Source organism: Ascaphus truei, chromosome 3 (genome assembly GCF_040206685.1).
Source record: "Ascaphus truei isolate aAscTru1 chromosome 3, aAscTru1.hap1, whole genome shotgun sequence".
Lineage (NCBI taxonomy): Eukaryota > Metazoa > Chordata > Amphibia > Anura > Ascaphidae > Ascaphus > Ascaphus truei.
The window spans coordinates 242,353,261-242,369,927 of NC_134485.1; the positions used below are offsets into that span (position 1 = coordinate 242,353,261).

Sequence of the window (16,667 nt, forward strand, 5' to 3'; positions counted from 1 at the left end):
TCTCTCCCCCCCACCATCACCATCACCTCTCCCCCCACCATCACCATCACCTCTCCCCCCACCATCACCATCACCTCTCCCCCCACCATCACCTCTCCCCCCACCATCACCTCTCCCCCCCCACCATCACCTCTCTCCCCCCCACCATCACCTCTCTACCCCAACCATCACCTCTCATCACCTCTCTCCCCCACCATCACCTCTTTTCCTCCCCACCATCATCACTTCTCTCCCCCCCACCATCATCATTTCTCTCCCCCCCATCATCACTTCTCTCCACCCCCACCATCACCTCTCTCCCCCCCACCATCACCTCTCTCCCCCCCACCATCATCACTTCTCCCCCCCACCATCACCTCTCTCCCCCCACCATCATCACCTCTCTCCCCCCACCATCATCACCTCTCCCCCCCCCACCATCATCACCTCTCTCCCCCCACCATCATCACCTCTCTCCCCCCACCATCATCACCTCTCCCCCCCCCCCACCATCATCACCTCTCCCCCCCCCCACCATCATCACCTCTCTCCCCCCCACCATCATCACCTCTCTCCCCCCCACCATTATCACCTCTCTCCCCCCCACCATCATCACCTCTCTCCCCCCCACCATCATCACCTCTCTCCCCCCCCACCATCATCACCTCTCTCCCCCCCACCATCATCACCTCTCTCCCCCCCACCATCATCACCTCTCCCCCCCCCACCATCATCACCTCTCTCCCCCCCACCATCATCACCTCTCTCCCCCCCACCATCATCACCTCTCTCCCCCCCACCATCATCACCTCTCTCCCCCCACCATCATCACCTCTCTCCCCCCCCACCATCATCACCTCTCTCCCCCCACCATCATCACCTCTCTCCCCCCCACCATCATCACCTCTCTCCCCCCCACCATCACCTCTCTCCCCCCCACCATCACCTCTCTCCCCCCCACCATCATCACCTCTCTCCCCCCCACCATCATCACCTCTCTCCCCCCCACCATCATCACCTCTCTCCCCCCCACCATCATCACCTCTCTCCCCCCCACCATCATCACCTCTCTCCCCCCCACCATCATCACCTCTCTCCCCCCCACCATCATCACCTCTCTCCCCCCCACCATCATCACCTCTCTCCCCCCCACCATCATCACCTCTCCCCCCCACCATCATCACCTCTCTCCCCCCCACCATCATCACCTCTCTCCCCCCCACCATCATCACCTCTCTCCCCCCCACCATCATCACCTCTCTCCCCCCCACCATCATCACCTCTCTCCCCCCACCATCATCACCTCTCCCCCCCACCATCACCTCACTCCCCCACACCTTTATCACATCTCTCCCTCACCCCCAACATCACCTCTCTTGCCCCCCACCATCATCCCCTCGCTCTCCCCCACCATCACCTCGCTCCCCCCCACATGACCTCGCTTCGCCCCACCATCACCTTGCTCCCCCCACCCTCATTTCTCTCCCCCACACCCTCATCTCTCTCCTCCCCCACCATCATCACCTCTCTCCCCCAACCATCACTTCTCTACCCCCACCATCACCTCTGTCCCCCCCCATCACCTCTCTCCCCCCCACCATCACCTCTCCCCCCCACCATCACCTCTCTCCCCCCCACCATCACCTCTCTCCCCCCCACCATCATCACCTCTCTCCCCCCACCATCACCTCTCTCTCCCCCCCACCATCACCTCTCTCTCCCCCCCACCATCACCTCTCTCCCGCCCACCATCACCTCTCTCCCCCCCCACCATAACCTCTCTCCCCCACCATAACCTCTCTCTCCCCCCACCATTACCTCTCTCTCCCCCCACCATTACCTCTCTCCCCCCCACCATCACCTCTCTCTCCCCCCCACCATCACCTCTCTCTCCCCCCACAATCACCTCTCTCTCCCCCCACCATCATCCTATCTCTCCCCCCACCATCATCCTCTCTCTCCCCCCACCATCATTACCTCTCTCCCCCCCACCATCATCATAACCTCTCTCCCCTCCACCACATTTCTCTCCCCCCCCCTACCATCACCTCTCTCCCCCCCTACCATCACCTCTCTCCCCTCCACCATCATCACCTCTCCCCCCACCATCACCTCTCTCGCCCTCCCCCACCATCACCTCTTTCCCCCCCCCATCACCTCTACCCCCAACCATCACCTCTCATCCCCACCATCACCTCTCTTGCTCCCCACCATCACTTCTCTCCCCCCCACCATCATCACCTCTCCCCACCATCATCACCTCTCACCCCACCATAATCACCTCTCCCCACCATCATCACCTCGCTCCCCCTACCATCACCTCTCTCCCCAAACCATTACCTCTCACCCCAAACCATCATCACCTCTCCCTCCCCTTCTCCCTCATGCCTACCTGTGGGTGGTCGGCGTTAAACAGAGTTTAAGCCGACAGAGGAATAGGCAGCTGTAACGCAGAGCAAGACAGCAGGGGAGGAGAGCGCTTTAGTGGTCTGACCCAGAAGTCTTTCTTACTTCCGGTGTCTGCTGCTAGAAAATGCTCCACCCCTGCTCTCCCTCCCCCATCTTCTCCCTGATCCTCTATCTCATCACTCTCCATCCCTCATCATCATCATCTCTCCCTCTCCTCATCTTGCCCCCTCCACCCCCTCTTGTCTCTCCGCCACAATCATCAACTCTCCCCCCCACCATCACCTCTCTTGCCCCCACAATCACCTCTCCCCATCATCAGCTCTCTCACCCATCATCAGCTCTCTCGCCCCCCCACCATCACCTCTGTCGCCCCCAACATCACCTCTCCACCCCCATCACCTCTCCGCCCCCACCATCACCTCTCCGCCCCTACCATCATCTCTCTCGCCCCCGCACCATCACCTCTCGCCTCCCACCATCACCATCCCCCTCCCCACCATCATCACCTCTCTCCCCCCCACCACCATCACCTCTCTCCCCCCACCACCATCCCCTCTCCCCGCCACATCACCTCTCTCCCCCCCACCACCATTGCCTCTCTCCCCCCCACCATTACCTCTTCTCCCCCACCGTCATCACCTCTCTCTCCCCCCATTATCACCTATCTCCCCTTACCATCATCATCTTCACCATCTTTCCCTCCCCCACCATCATCACCTCTCTCCCCCCTCCTCCCCCATGCACACCTGTAGGTGGTCCAGCGTTAAACAGAGGATAAGCCAGCAGAGGAATCAGCAGTTGTAAGGCCTGGGACATAGTGAGTTTAAGCGTCGCTGAGCTGGGCTGAGCCGCGCTGAGCAGATGCACAAAGCCTCTGCATCTGTCATCAGTGCGGCTATAGTTTCCCCCTCCGCATGCGCGCTGATGCGTGCGGAGGCTGAGAAACTTTGCCGAGACAGGCAGGTTTGAAATTTGCCGCTCGTGAAAGCGGAGGAGCGGTCACGTGACCGCTCCCATCCAATGGGAGCGGGGGACTAGCCCCGCCTCCGCTCCGCCTCGCCCCCTGAGCGCGCTCACTGCCTCGCCTGTAAGGACAGTAAAAAGCTCCATTTTCAGCAGGCGAGGCAGAGCAGGAGCGCGCCTCAGCGAGCTTCAAGTCCACTATGTCCCAGGCCTAAGTCAGAGAAGCACAGCAGGGGAGGAGCACGCTCTAGTGGTCTGACCTGGAAGTCTTTCTTACTTCTGGTGTCTGCTGCTAGAGCGCGCTCCTCCCCTGCTGTTCTGCTCTGCCATGTGTTGGCTGCTGATTCCTTTACCGGCTTATCCTCTGTTGAATGCTGGGGGGCCAACGCCGCATACCTTATCTCCCCCACATGTCTGAAGAGAGCAATGCACCGCCAACAGGGGTTTGGGGGGGGGGGGGAGGGGAGAGCAGGCCCCTCAAGAGCGCGGACCCCCGGGCTATAGCTACGCTCCTGCCTGAGGTTCAAATGTGCTCTGCTAGTTACAAATATACTAAATAACATTTGCAACATTTCAGTCAGTTCGTGTAATGTTTGTTTTAATTAAAATCTATGCTTTGTAATCATTTTAGAATTGTGCAACAAAAACCTTAATAGTGGTTTAAAAATAGCGACCAGGAGAGACAAATATATTGTAAGCACACGGGGCGGATTTCCCTATTGGGTGTTTTGGCTTGCCCTGGGGGGCAGGTGCTGCTTGTACAGAGGCCCCACTCTCTTCCCCGCAACAATCAAACTGATTGCCGGGGAGAGCATGGGGCCACTGTAAAGTTCTGTTACCTCCTCCTGCAGCGTTGCACTTCTCCTCAGGAAGCCTTGTGCTGTCCAATTACGCAGTGACATCATGTAGCCATGACAACATGACGTTAAATGGCGTTGTGTTGTCAAGGAAATGCATCTCCGTGTGATGTCATGACGCTGAAAGAGGAGGCCCAGGCCGATGGCTGTCCGCAATCCACCCCTGTAAGCACAAAAGTTGCTAGAGTTCCAAGTGAGTTGACTATATACATGGCTTTGCTCAGTCTCTCATACCTTTTCAGGGTGCTGGATCCGTGCAGGCTGGCATGGATATGCAGATAGGCCAATGATGGACTCCAGGAACTTTTATAGCACAAACAAGAGCTTTATTCACATCCATTGATAATGCTCGGTGTGACGGGAGTGTGTAACCAGGCTATACAATAAAGGTTAAGCCCTCTGGTTACCCCTGAAACCGTGGGGTCCCTGGCAGCTAAATAGCACCATAAACCAGAGATCCGGGATTATACATGTGAAAAATAAAGTGACCACTGATTTTTTCTGTTTTCAGTTTCCCTGGCCCTAGAACTGTGAAACTTTGTATGTGTACGTTTTAGGTGGGTATTTGGGTAGAAAGACAATTATTTTGTTTACAGGACTTCTCCCATTGGCTAAATCATATTTCCCGCTCACCCGGCATATCGAGCTGGCTTGGCACGCCTCCTCCTCTGATGTTAGCCAAAGGACGAGCCCCTATTCCTATTGGCTGGTGGGGATGAATTCCCACGCTCTGATTGGTCGCTCCTCCAGGCTAAGGATAGCTTAGCAGAGTGTATGTAAGGAGATGGGCGAGTCAGAGAACAAGACCATCCAGTGACTTGAGTCGATGACACGAGGGCAGGCTTTTCAAAGTTGCTCTGTTCGAAATAGCAGAGCAACCGGCTTCGTTTTGAAGCTAGGAAGTCTGACTCGCAGAGACAAAGTTCCGTCTTTTGCAGCCAAGATCTACAAATCGAACGTAGCGGTTGCAATCAGGATTTCTTGCTGAAATCAGGATAATAGGGACGTCCTGGTCAGGATTTTCTACCGAATCTCGGTCCGGGACAAGGTTCCGCTCATGGTAATCCCTCGCAAGTGGGTGCCCTGCACCTAAGAAATGCTAGATCTCAATTCCCAGACGGCAGTAAGTGTGTATATTTCTGTCTTTTATATTTCTGTTGTGTTTCCGAGGTATTATCCAAATAAACCCCCATTTTATTTTACTGCCTTGTTTTGCTTATTGAATGATCCTGATATAAATTTGTTAAAAGTCCTGGTCTCCCGTGACACTCAGCATACACATACACAGACTTCACTTCAGACATTAACTGACGGCAAACAATATGGTTACTCTGTGCTTCTTCCCCTCGTAGCTTTCACTCATACGCTGGGGAGGTACTTATGCTTGTTTCCCTTGTTATGCTTGTTTCCCTCAGGGCCTGCGCTTTCCCATTCATGTGTCACATCGCCATTATTAGGCTGCGTCCTCACTAGCGCTGAGCGGGCGGTGCTTGCCGAGTTCACTTTGTGCAAAGTGAATTCTCATGTCCCCGCTCACGTGGCGCACATGCGCGGGAATGCACGCTCTCCCAAGCTTAGTGCTTGAAGTCAACAAAAGAGTGTTTGAAGTGCGCTCAACAGGCCCCCCATGCAACCCCGCCCCTCGCACGCGCTCGCAAAATTCACAGGACACCCGCGCTCATGCTTGTAGAGTTGGTGATGTCACCACTCAAGCATGAGTGCAGTCAGCACCAGCGGGCCGCAGCCTTAGACTCGGCTGGTGAGGATTGCTTCGTCTGAAAAAAGTGGGTAACCTTGTATTTTTGCAGCTTTTTGGATTTTGGGGGCATGTTTTGGTGCTTTTATGAGACCTCACAGGCTATTTTAAAATCTGTGGGGGCGATTCACTCAGCAGTGATAATTGCTTTTAAGTACGATAAATGACTTTTAAGACTGATAGTGCCTGCTGCGCGATTCACTAAGTAGTGATAACAGTGCTTTATCGGCCTTAAGAGGCATTTTTTCTCCCCCCCCCCCCCCAAAAAAAAAGTTTTAAAAAAATACGTCCGATCAGGCCAAAAACGGCGAACGCACCTTTTTTTCAAGTCAGCGCGATTCACTAAGCAGTGATAAGTGAATCATACTTTAAAAGCATGCCAGATTTTTGCACCAGCTAAAGGCTGGCACAAAAGAAATGGAGCCATGAATAAAATCATTGTTTACATTTTTTTCACCACACAATTAATACAACAGGCCGGCGGGTGTCCCCAGGTCATCCCCGCGAGAGTCCGGGGCCCTCAGGTGATTACCGCGGGAGTCCGGGTGTTTCTGCTGGCCTGCGGTACCAATCGTGTGGCCAAAAAAACATCCCAAGCAATACTTTGAAATAAATCCACCCCCTTTCCCCCCTGCTCCCTAACACATACAGTACAGTAATGGTCAACATTATTATATGGATACAAGTGCATTTGTCCATTACAAATAAAACATTAAGCTGCAGAAATAAAATAAATAAAAATTGCACTCACCCCTGCCAGGCTGCCACGATGAAGGCCGTCCTCATCCCCATCACCGTCCATGTCCTCCGTTGCCACAAACAATACAGTACAATAATAAATACAATCTAATGTCCCCTAACCCCTTAATCACCTTAGCGGTTATTAACCGCTATAGTATTAAGGGGTTAACCCACCTTCTCCCACACCCAGGAGACCTAACCACCCTCCCCAGGTAAATACCCCCACCCTTCACCCATTCATTTGTACAGTGGGTACATCATGCCCATATAATATGGGCCTGATTTACCACTATAGCAAGAAATGGTGAAGCAATAAAAAAACAGGCCAAATAAAACAACATTACATTGCAAAATGAACACATTACTAATGCCAATCAAACAATTGAATGGCACAGTGGGTACATCATGCCCATATAATATGGGCATGATTTAACACTATGCCAGTCAATGGGCAACCTAAAATAAAAACAATCACAAACAAGTTTCAATGCATTCAAAACAATCTCAAACTACAAAAAAATAAAGAAGTAACCGAACAAAATTACCACCAATCAATTAATCAAATCCAAAATAAAGACCAGAATAAACAATTAAAACACCTAAACAAAACCATGAATAAATAAAATAAATATCTAAATAAACTGCATCATTCCAAATCAAAAGTCAAAAAATAATCCAACATTAAAAAAACCACCAATCAAAAGCCAGAAATAAACAATTTAAAACACCAGCAAAAATTCCTGAACACTACAATATGCTAAATAAATAGCATACAACTTTAAAAACAAAGAACCAATATACATTTAAAATACATACAAGCAAGCATTTGCCAAAACAACCATTGCTTCTTACTGTATGTATGTATAGTCCTAAAGGGCAATACATAAATACATTTGGAATGAATGTGTGGAAAAAAAAATGCGATCACAAAAAAATAAAATTAAAAAAACCTGTAAAAGAAAAATAACATATATTCAATTTTTTTCCTTACCTTTTAGATGTCTTCACCCTCCGATTACCGTGGTTACCGCAAGCTCTCGAACCAATCCACAATCCCAAACAGCAATGGGCCACAGGTAAAAAAAAATCCAAAGTCCTTTTCTTCTTTCTTTTTCTTCATCTGTAAATTGTAATCCAATTTTGGCTCTTTCAGTGTCTTCTTCTTCTTCTCCTCCTCCTCCTCCTCCTCCTCCTCCTCCTTCTCCTTCATCCATCTTCAGCAGACACGCCCTTGTAATCCTATTGGAGGATTGGTCCTCCCTCCTCGGCTTCTTGCCGTCAAATGAGGCTGCACAGGCTCTTATAGGCCTGTGACGTCACATTTGAGTGCAAATGGTTCACACGCCTCTGATTGTCTGTGAAAACCATGTTGTTTTTTTTGGTGACATCATGTAAAGGAAGTTAAGTCAGCCAATCAGAATGGCTGTGCTTCCTTTCCCTTTAACATGATGTCACCAAAAGCAACATGGCTGCCATCACATGGTACTTCAGCCAATCAGATTGTGGGAACTATAACCCCAATATGATTGGTTGTAGTAGATATTCAACTATATTGCTTTTGCCAGGAAAACTTTTATCAATTAAGGAGATTATTGTTTTAAGTTGTTTGTACATCAGAAGTCTAAGAAAATTCTGGGGAAATTAATATTACCCGCCAATTTTAGTTACCTATATTCAAATTCCTTCTCGACACTAATACATATTTAAGCCAAATAAATACACAAACCTTGATATCTTTACAATAGGAACCTGAGTTCTCAAATGTCATATTTAATTTCTTTTACCCTTGATTAATATCAATACAAAATGCACGGGATAATTAAGTCAATAAAATTGCGGCAATCGGTGAGAATGGACAGCTTTTCAAGAAACCGAGGATGAAGAATTAATGTAGTTAAAATAATGATTCTATGTTGTTCCTTGATAACAGTTTTATGGTTCCAATACCCTTATTAATGGCTAGTAAAATTAACTATGTTTCAAAACCTGACACTGCATTTGTTTGATCGGTTCATAAAATGTAATTGGTATCTGCCAGCATGCCCCCATCCTAATTCTGTTTGTATATATACATAACTCTAGTAAGCCATACCAATAAAAATACATATCTAGGACATTTCTTCGGTTACTGTATGTGTTTTAGTTGTGGATATTTTTTTTTTTTTAATATAAGTTGGAAAAATAGACTGCCTCTTCAGCTGGTGTCTCGCGCCGATCATATTATTCACGAAGTTTGGACCTGTAGTTGGGCAGGTACATAATAGCCCCTCCATCTACAGTATTTCCAGAAATGTTTCTCCATTTTGCCAAAATGGACCAGTGTCCGTCAGAATGCCCACCTCCTCACAATCTTCCCAAGACCTCATGCCAATTAACCAATATCCATATATTGTATTTCCTTGAATGGCTTCAATCGCTGTGACCACTATTCAACATCCATCATTTTGTTTCCATAGACCCTTCTTCAACAGTTCAATGCTTTCTCCCATTGTGGCTTCTATTTAATATACTGTACAATTATATTTAAATGAATGGAGCTGAAAACTTCTTGAGCAAGAGAAGAAGACTTCACAGCATATTGAATTCTCACTATGCCTCTTACTTTTTACAGTGGTGTGATTGCTGTAAAGCCAAGACAGGGGGAATCTTCTAGAAAGTATCAATTGGACCTATCAATGAATTTAATTTCCATCTTGTATTAAGTTCATGCATCAAACAATCACTGGTATCCATCAAAGAGCATCACAATATATCTTTTTATGCATTATAAAACAATCTGATGGACGTTTGTTCCCCCAATCTGCTAGTCAGATCACTACATAAAATATAGAAAATTCTACTAAATATGTCTAGACCCTAAAATGATTGTGTTATAAGGATTTCAATTGAAAAGCCAAAATGTTAGCATGAGGAGTAAATCTGGGTTAGAAACATTGGCTCTTATTCAATATGCTTCCCTGTGCTGGGGTAGATTGCAGTCCCATTCATTTGAATAGAACTGAACACTTCTTCAGCAGTAGGCAGCGACACTACAGTATATTGAATTAGGGCCAATGTTTTAAGCATTTGAATTGTATGTGCCTGGCTCCAAAATATACTGAACAATGTCTGCTCAAACTTTGACGTCCAAATAGAGCAAAAAACATTTAATCTGTACTTAGTTTTCTGGTTAAAATTGTAAGCCAGATAATATTGACATTTCCCATGATTAAGTAATTAGCGGCCCATTACTTTATATAAAAGGTAATTACATCATTTACTCCATATGTCGGGTTCATGTTTGAGAATGCTACCCTGACAGTCTATATTATTCCCATTATAATGAGTTATGACATTCCAACATCTTACTAAAGCATCTGGCTTCAAAATAAAAAGGACACACAATACACGCACCAGTACATATCCCAGCTAACAGCTTCCTCTCTGATAAAGGTGTGCTCTCTACACTCATCTGCTCTTGAACTACACTTCATTAAAACGACCCTTGCTATTGAGTCAGTATCGCTTAACTCTTCATTAGACAATAACCATTGTCAAGATTTATGATTTTGCTTCAATATCTCTAGCGGACCATTGCGACACAATATGCTTGGTTAGGGCATTCAATGTTTTTTAACCTCTTCTTTTGAAGCATTCTTCGCATTAATACATATTTCTATGCTCAGCTTCCATAGAAAAGTCAGGAATTGTCAAGGTGGAGAAGTTAATCAAACATTAGGACATTTGAGCCCTTTCTCTGCCAGAGGCCTTCAATGCAAAAAGTTTGACTAAAAGCTTCTAAATGGTTCGTATACAGCTCTGAGGTACTATGATAGAAAGTAATTAGGAAAACGGGGTTAATGTTCCAGAACCAATTATTTATCAAAAGGGGGTTATACAATTGTAACAGTGTTTCAACCCCCCCTCCCCCCAATCGCAGATAGAGGCCATGTGTGTGGTGCATACCTGTTGGTAACAAGAGGGCCGAGTCATTCGCGATAACTTTGGGACACAGGATCAGGCTTCTGGGGTCCATACCCCACATAATACTTAGCAGTGCCGTGCCTCCATCTGCCGTAGGCTCCAGGGATATGGAGATGATCCCCCATGGTAGAATGGTACCTCCCCCCCGTTAGATCACACACCAGGCCAGAGGTATATTGCAAACAGGAACAATTTATTACTACACACTTTGCAGTAACACAACAGCTATTCAGCAGTCGTCTGCCAGATACAGTCTCTTGGCTCACAGATATCACTGGAGATGGTTCCTGGACCGTCACTACAGGCCAAGGACACCCGCAGCCGTCCTAGCTCTTCCCCACCTCCCTAGCGGAGGCAAAGGTATAATCACACTCACTCCTCCCCGCAGGGAAGAGCACAAGGGTAGGCCCCAGTTCCAAGCTCTCAATGTGTGACCTGCCTTCCTCAGAGGGAAGGAACAACAACTAAATTTAGGGCGGTCCTGCCTTTAAGTACAGCCAGAAGGCGGGCACCCCGTTGTCCCAGCAACAACAGGATGTGCCACCCTCTGTTGTCACTCAAGTGCAGTACCAAAGGTGAAGGGGGAAAACCCCATACCAACTACTGGCAAGCCTGTGAATACCAGGGTTTAGTGCCTGCACATTGGGTAGAATAGTAGCCAGGAGATACCCTGCTACACAATATATTCTGAAGTGGTCATTATTGGTCGAAAACTACAATTGAACTCGGACTGTATTGAATTACCCTCATAGGGTCAGTCATAATGTCCTTGTGCCATGCAAATTCTTGAGGAATGGTGTTTACTGTACCTGTTCAATGCAGCAAATGTGATTGTCTGCAATATGTATATAAAGAAAATAAATCATAACATCACCAATGAGTCATATGTTATTGCAATTACCAAATTATTGCTTTTCTTTATATTGACTTTAACAATTTATTTGTGTAATACATAATTTTACAGTGAATTCTACAAAGTGTTGTGCACCAAGTCTGTACATAAATGACAAATGAGTGTTTCTTTTTTGCTTGCTAGAGTTGTGAGTGGCATAGCGTGGGATAGGGTGGCATAGAAAAATACAGAATTTGGAAAATCCACTCAGACATGTTTCATACTTTTGCCTAATAGTGCCTTGTTGCTCCACAGCACAAAATAACTAACCACATTCACACTGATTTGAGTAATATTAAATGGTATGTGTAGAAATTAACAAAAAGAATGTGTTTATTTTTTGACATTTTTTACTTTAATCTGTGTTGCAGAAATATAAATATATTGAACTGTGCCCTTCTCTCCAGTGGCAGAACTACCATCGGTGCAGCAGGTGCAGGGCACCAGATCCCAAGAACTTGAAGGGTAAGATTCAGCGGGGCTCTGGGGGCATGGGGGGGGGATTTCTGTCACGCTGTGCCCACCACAAACTAGATGAGACCCTCGGTACTGAGGTGGGAATAGAGAAAACACCACCGACAGGCACGGGGATCCGGTCTGGAGTGTGCGTAGTTGAACTCACCGGGTCAGGAGCAGGGAGAGTAGAGTTGTCGTAATACTTGCCAAGGTGAGGGTAGGAGAAGTCCGGAACGTTGGAGGTACTAGTCGCAAGGGTCGGTGCAGGAGAAGGTAGAATGGTCGAGGTCCGAGAGCTGAATTCAGGTTTGGAGAGTTGCGGAGGGTCGAGGATAGCCAAGGTTGGGGTTCCATAGAAGCGGTGGTAAAAGGCAAGCCAAGGTTGGTACACGGGAGATCAAACAAGTCAAGGCAGGATAACTAGGAGACAAGAGAGGTAAGCACAGGAACAGGAAGCTTATGCTCAGCCAATGTGCCAGTGGCACTGCTGAGCCTAAGTAGGTGAGACGGCCCAATCCGAGCAGGAGGTGGAACCGGGGAGTGTTAGTGCGGAGCCTGTAATAGGCTAAGGTAAGGAAGCCAGGTGAGGATGCTGAGGGCAATCAATGCCTGTTGCCACGGAGCTCGGGTGCGTGGCGTGCGCGTCACGCGTGTGCGCCGCGCTCAGGGAGTGTGCACCGCGATCTGGAGGCGGGAACTCCCGCTGTGACCCCAGCCCGCGTGAGGATGCCGTCCGGCGCGAGGAGGAGCTGCGCGGAAGAAGCGGGAGTGCGCGTGAGAGCGCGCGAGTCCTAAGCCCAATCAGCGGCTGTCAGAGCAGGTAGGGGAACTGTGCGCCTGCGCATGAAGGTGCGTGGAACCTGGCACCAGACAGTACCCACCCACGCCTTCAGGAGCGACCTCCGGGCGACTCCGGTAAGGTTTGTGGGGAAAATTCTGGTGGAACCGTTTGAGAAGAACAGGAGCATGGATGTGATGGTGAGGGATCCAAGATCGTTCCTCAGGCCCTTCCAGTGCACCAGGTATTGTAGAGTTCTTCTAGAAATTCTTGAATCAAGAATGTACTGAATCTCGTATTCTTGTTGACCGTGTACGAGTCGCGGGGTTGGAGCTGAGGAGGAAGGATCTGGGAAACGAGTACTCTGGAAAGCAAGTTTAAGGAGAGATACGTGGAAGACGGAAGGAATCTTCATAGTGGGTGGGAGTTGTAGGCGGAAAGCTACCAGGTTGATCTTCTCCAGAATGGAGCAGGGCCCCAGGTATCTGGGTGCTAGTTTGAGGGTAGGCACTTTGAGTCAAATATTCTTCGATGAAAGCCATACCTTGTCCCATGGTTTAAACTCAGGAGTCCCACGGCGGTGGCGATCGGCTTGGTGTTTCTGTCTAGAAATGGCCGTCTGAAGGATTCCTCTCCAAGATCTTTGTAAGGACAAGATCCGTTCATCTGCAGCTGGAACATCGGAAGGTGAGGTGTCGATGGGGAGTCGGGATGGATGAAACCCAAAGTTGATAAAAAATGGTGAATTTTGAGTGGATTCATTCCGTAGGGAATTGTGGGCGAATTCAGCCCAAGGGAGGAGGTCCACCCAATCATCTTGTGTATCCGAGATAAAACAGCGTGAGTACTGCTCAAGCGTCTGGTTGGTTCTCTCTGTCTGCCCATTAGTCTGTGGGTGATACCCGGAGGAAAAATGAAGGGAGATGCCTAGTCTTTGGGAAAAACCACGCCAGAAATTGGAAATAAATTGGGGGCCCCGATCGGACACGATGGTTAATGGAACTCCATGAAGGCGAAAGACCTATTGGACAAAAATATCAGCAAGGGAAGAAGAGTTCGGTACGCCTTTTGAGAGGAACGAAATGAGTCTGCTTGGAGAAACGGTCGATGATCACAAGAATGGTATTCATACCCTTGGAGACGGGTAACTCCACAATAAAGTCCATGGCCAAGTGGTTCCATGGCCGATCGGGGACAGGAAGGGGGTGTAGAAATCCTTGGGGTTTGTTACGAGGCGTTTTGTTGTGAGAGCAAGTCAGACATACTTTGATGAATTCTTTTACATCTGAATTAATCCTAGGCCACCAGAAGGTTCGAGTGATAAGGTCGGATGTTCTCTTGGCCCCTGGATGTCCGGCAGATCTAGCAGAGTGACCCCATTCCAGAATCCTCTTGCGGAAGCGAGGTGCAGCGAAGAGACGACCATCAGGAACCTCTAGATCCTCCGGGATGTTGGCCTGATCAGCGAGGATTTTGTCCAGCACGTCAAAGGTATTAGCAGCGAGAATGTATTTAGCTGGAAGGATGGTCTCCAATTTAACCTCCGGCTTATCCTCGACAATGAACTGGCGGGAATGTGCGTCGGCCTTCAAATTTTTTGATCCTGGTATAAATGAAATTATATAACTAAAATGGGGGGAAAAAAGTGACCATCTGGCTTGACGAGCTCCTAGACGCTGGGCAGTCTCAATATAAAGGAGGTTTTTATGATCTGTAAGGATGGTAATAGGGGTCTCCGTACCCTCAAGCAAGTGTCTCCACTCCTCCAGAGCGAGCTTGATGGTTAGTACAGTAACTCACGGTTGCCGACGTCATAGTTCTGTTGGGCTGTGGAATTTTTTTTAGAAAAAAATGCGCAGGGGTGCAGTCTGGCCTGGGGAGACTTCCTCTGGGATAAGATGGCTCCAGCTCCAATGTCCGAGGCGTCCACCTTGAGGGTAAATTGGAGGCTGGTGTCTGGATGAGTCAAGATGGGTGCCGAGACGAAGGACTCCATAAGGCGCTTGAAGGATTGAGTGGCTGTAGAAGGCCAAGAGGTAGTATCTGCCCCCTTCTTCGTAAGGGCAACAATGGGAGCGACAATGGACGAGACGTTCCTGATAAATCTCCTGTAATAAAGGGAAAACCCGTGCGCTACCCCACAACTCAGTAAATAAGAAAAATTCACTTGTTCTTAATTAGAACAACACAACCTTAAGAATCCCAAAAGGTTCTCATCTGCTTCTCGGTCTCTTCCTATCGCTCTAACCCCATGAAGGATCTATCCAGGGTCCTTAGAAAATACGGAGACAAAGGGGAAAGAAGGGGGAGCACAGGTGGAGGCACACTAAATGACAGATTATACAGCTCTGGGATATAGTTCCCCAAGTTGGTAAATGGGCTGATGGTGGAGTGTATAATATCAAAAACACGTACACGGCCTTATGTAAGTGCTATCACATCAAGGTTTCTTTTCTTCGTCTTCTTCCTTCTGTATCCTCTTTAAACCAAATTTCTTTTCTTCTTCTTGGATCTTGATGGTGGATTCTTCAGATGACCGGCTGCCGTTCACAAGCGAAATTTCCCTCAAAAAGAATTGATGACACAAAATAGTTTCAGACACAATACAATTTCAGAGGGGCCACAGTTAAATGAGCCCCCACGTGGAATGGTATCTTTTCTTTCTGTCCCAATGCTGTAGCAATTCCTCCAGGTGAAAGACGGAACCTGGAAGCCCAAGAAAGGGCGAAACGCGTTGTTCGAACCTCTGATCCTCTTTGAACTAGTGAGGCCACGTCTAGGAGCAGGGCAGAGGAGCAAAGGACTGTACCCGGACGCGGGTTGAGTTTACCTGCGCACCACGCACTCTGGAAACAAATCTCCTGAGGACCGGTTGGCGTTTTATGTTTCCAGCCCCCTTGGTGTTAGACCTAAGGGTTTTTTTTGTTTTAATATGTTTTAATAAAGTACACACGCCACTTGGACTTTGATCTCTAAGTATTTCTTTCACCTGGAGGAATTGCTACAGCATTGGGACAGAAAGAAAAGATACCATTCCACGTGGGGGCTCACACGTGGCCGTGTGAGTATTATTATCATTTTTATTTCCCCATTCCCCTAAACCCTGATCTCCTTTATTTTTACAGGAGTATCCCTTGTTCTTATTTTGGATGTGGAGAGAATAGAGATACCCTCCTCAAGACTACACTCACATTTGCCCGTGTGAGTGTTTGCAGTATTTACTTTCTGCATTTATATATATGTCCCTGTTATTCCTTGGAATCTTTGAATGGCCTTGAGAGACGTAGGAATGGGCCAATCCAAAACTGCTTTGAGTTTGGCGGGGTCCATGGAAAAACCAGCGTCCGAGACAATGTAACCCAGAAATGATGTAGAACTTCGGTGAAATTGGCATTTCTCCAATTTGGCATACAAGTGGTTCTCACGGAGGCGTACTAAAACCTGCTTGACATGGTTGATGTGCTCCGGGAGTGATTTGGAAAAGATTAGAATATCGTCGAGATATACGATCAGGAAGTGATTGAGAAGGTCTCTGAAAATCTCGTTTACAAAATCTTGAAAAAACGGTGGAGCATTGCAAAGGCCGAACGGCATGACCAAGTACTCATAGTAGCCGTCTCGCGTTTTGAATGCCGTTTTCCACTCGTCGCCTTGCGGATCCTCACCAAGTTGTAGGCGCCCCGAAGATCTAGCTTGGTGAATATTGTTGCTCCCTGTAAACGGTCAAAAAGCTCTGGTCTCCGGGAGTGAAAGTGGGTAAGATCTCCCTCTGGGAAGAGTGGAACTGGGCAGAAGGTCGATAGAACAATCAAAGGAGCGGTGTGGGGGTAGTGCTTGGGATTTTGCCTTGTCAAAGACGTCACGGAAATTCTG

At 48.0% G+C, this 16,667-nt stretch overlaps 1 protein-coding gene and 1 long non-coding RNA gene across 3 annotated transcripts in view; one reads left to right on the top strand and one right to left on the bottom strand.

Moving 5' to 3' along the window:
• The window catches only part of TMEM255B (transmembrane protein 255B), a 99,877-nt gene that overhangs the window by 17,991 nt on the left and 65,219 nt on the right, over positions 1-16,667 (bottom strand). The gene's annotated exons all lie outside the window — the stretch shown is intronic.
• LOC142489526 (uncharacterized) overlaps positions 1-16,667 on the top strand; it is a 32,832-nt gene that overhangs the window by 9,277 nt on the left and 6,888 nt on the right. For both annotated transcript variants that reach the window (XR_012799881.1, XR_012799880.1), the window contains 3 exons: positions 7,704-7,781; positions 10,371-10,489; positions 11,932-12,025. This is a non-coding gene — a long non-coding RNA (uncharacterized LOC142489526). The remainder of the gene's footprint in view (positions 1-7,703; positions 7,782-10,370; positions 10,490-11,931; positions 12,026-16,667) is intronic.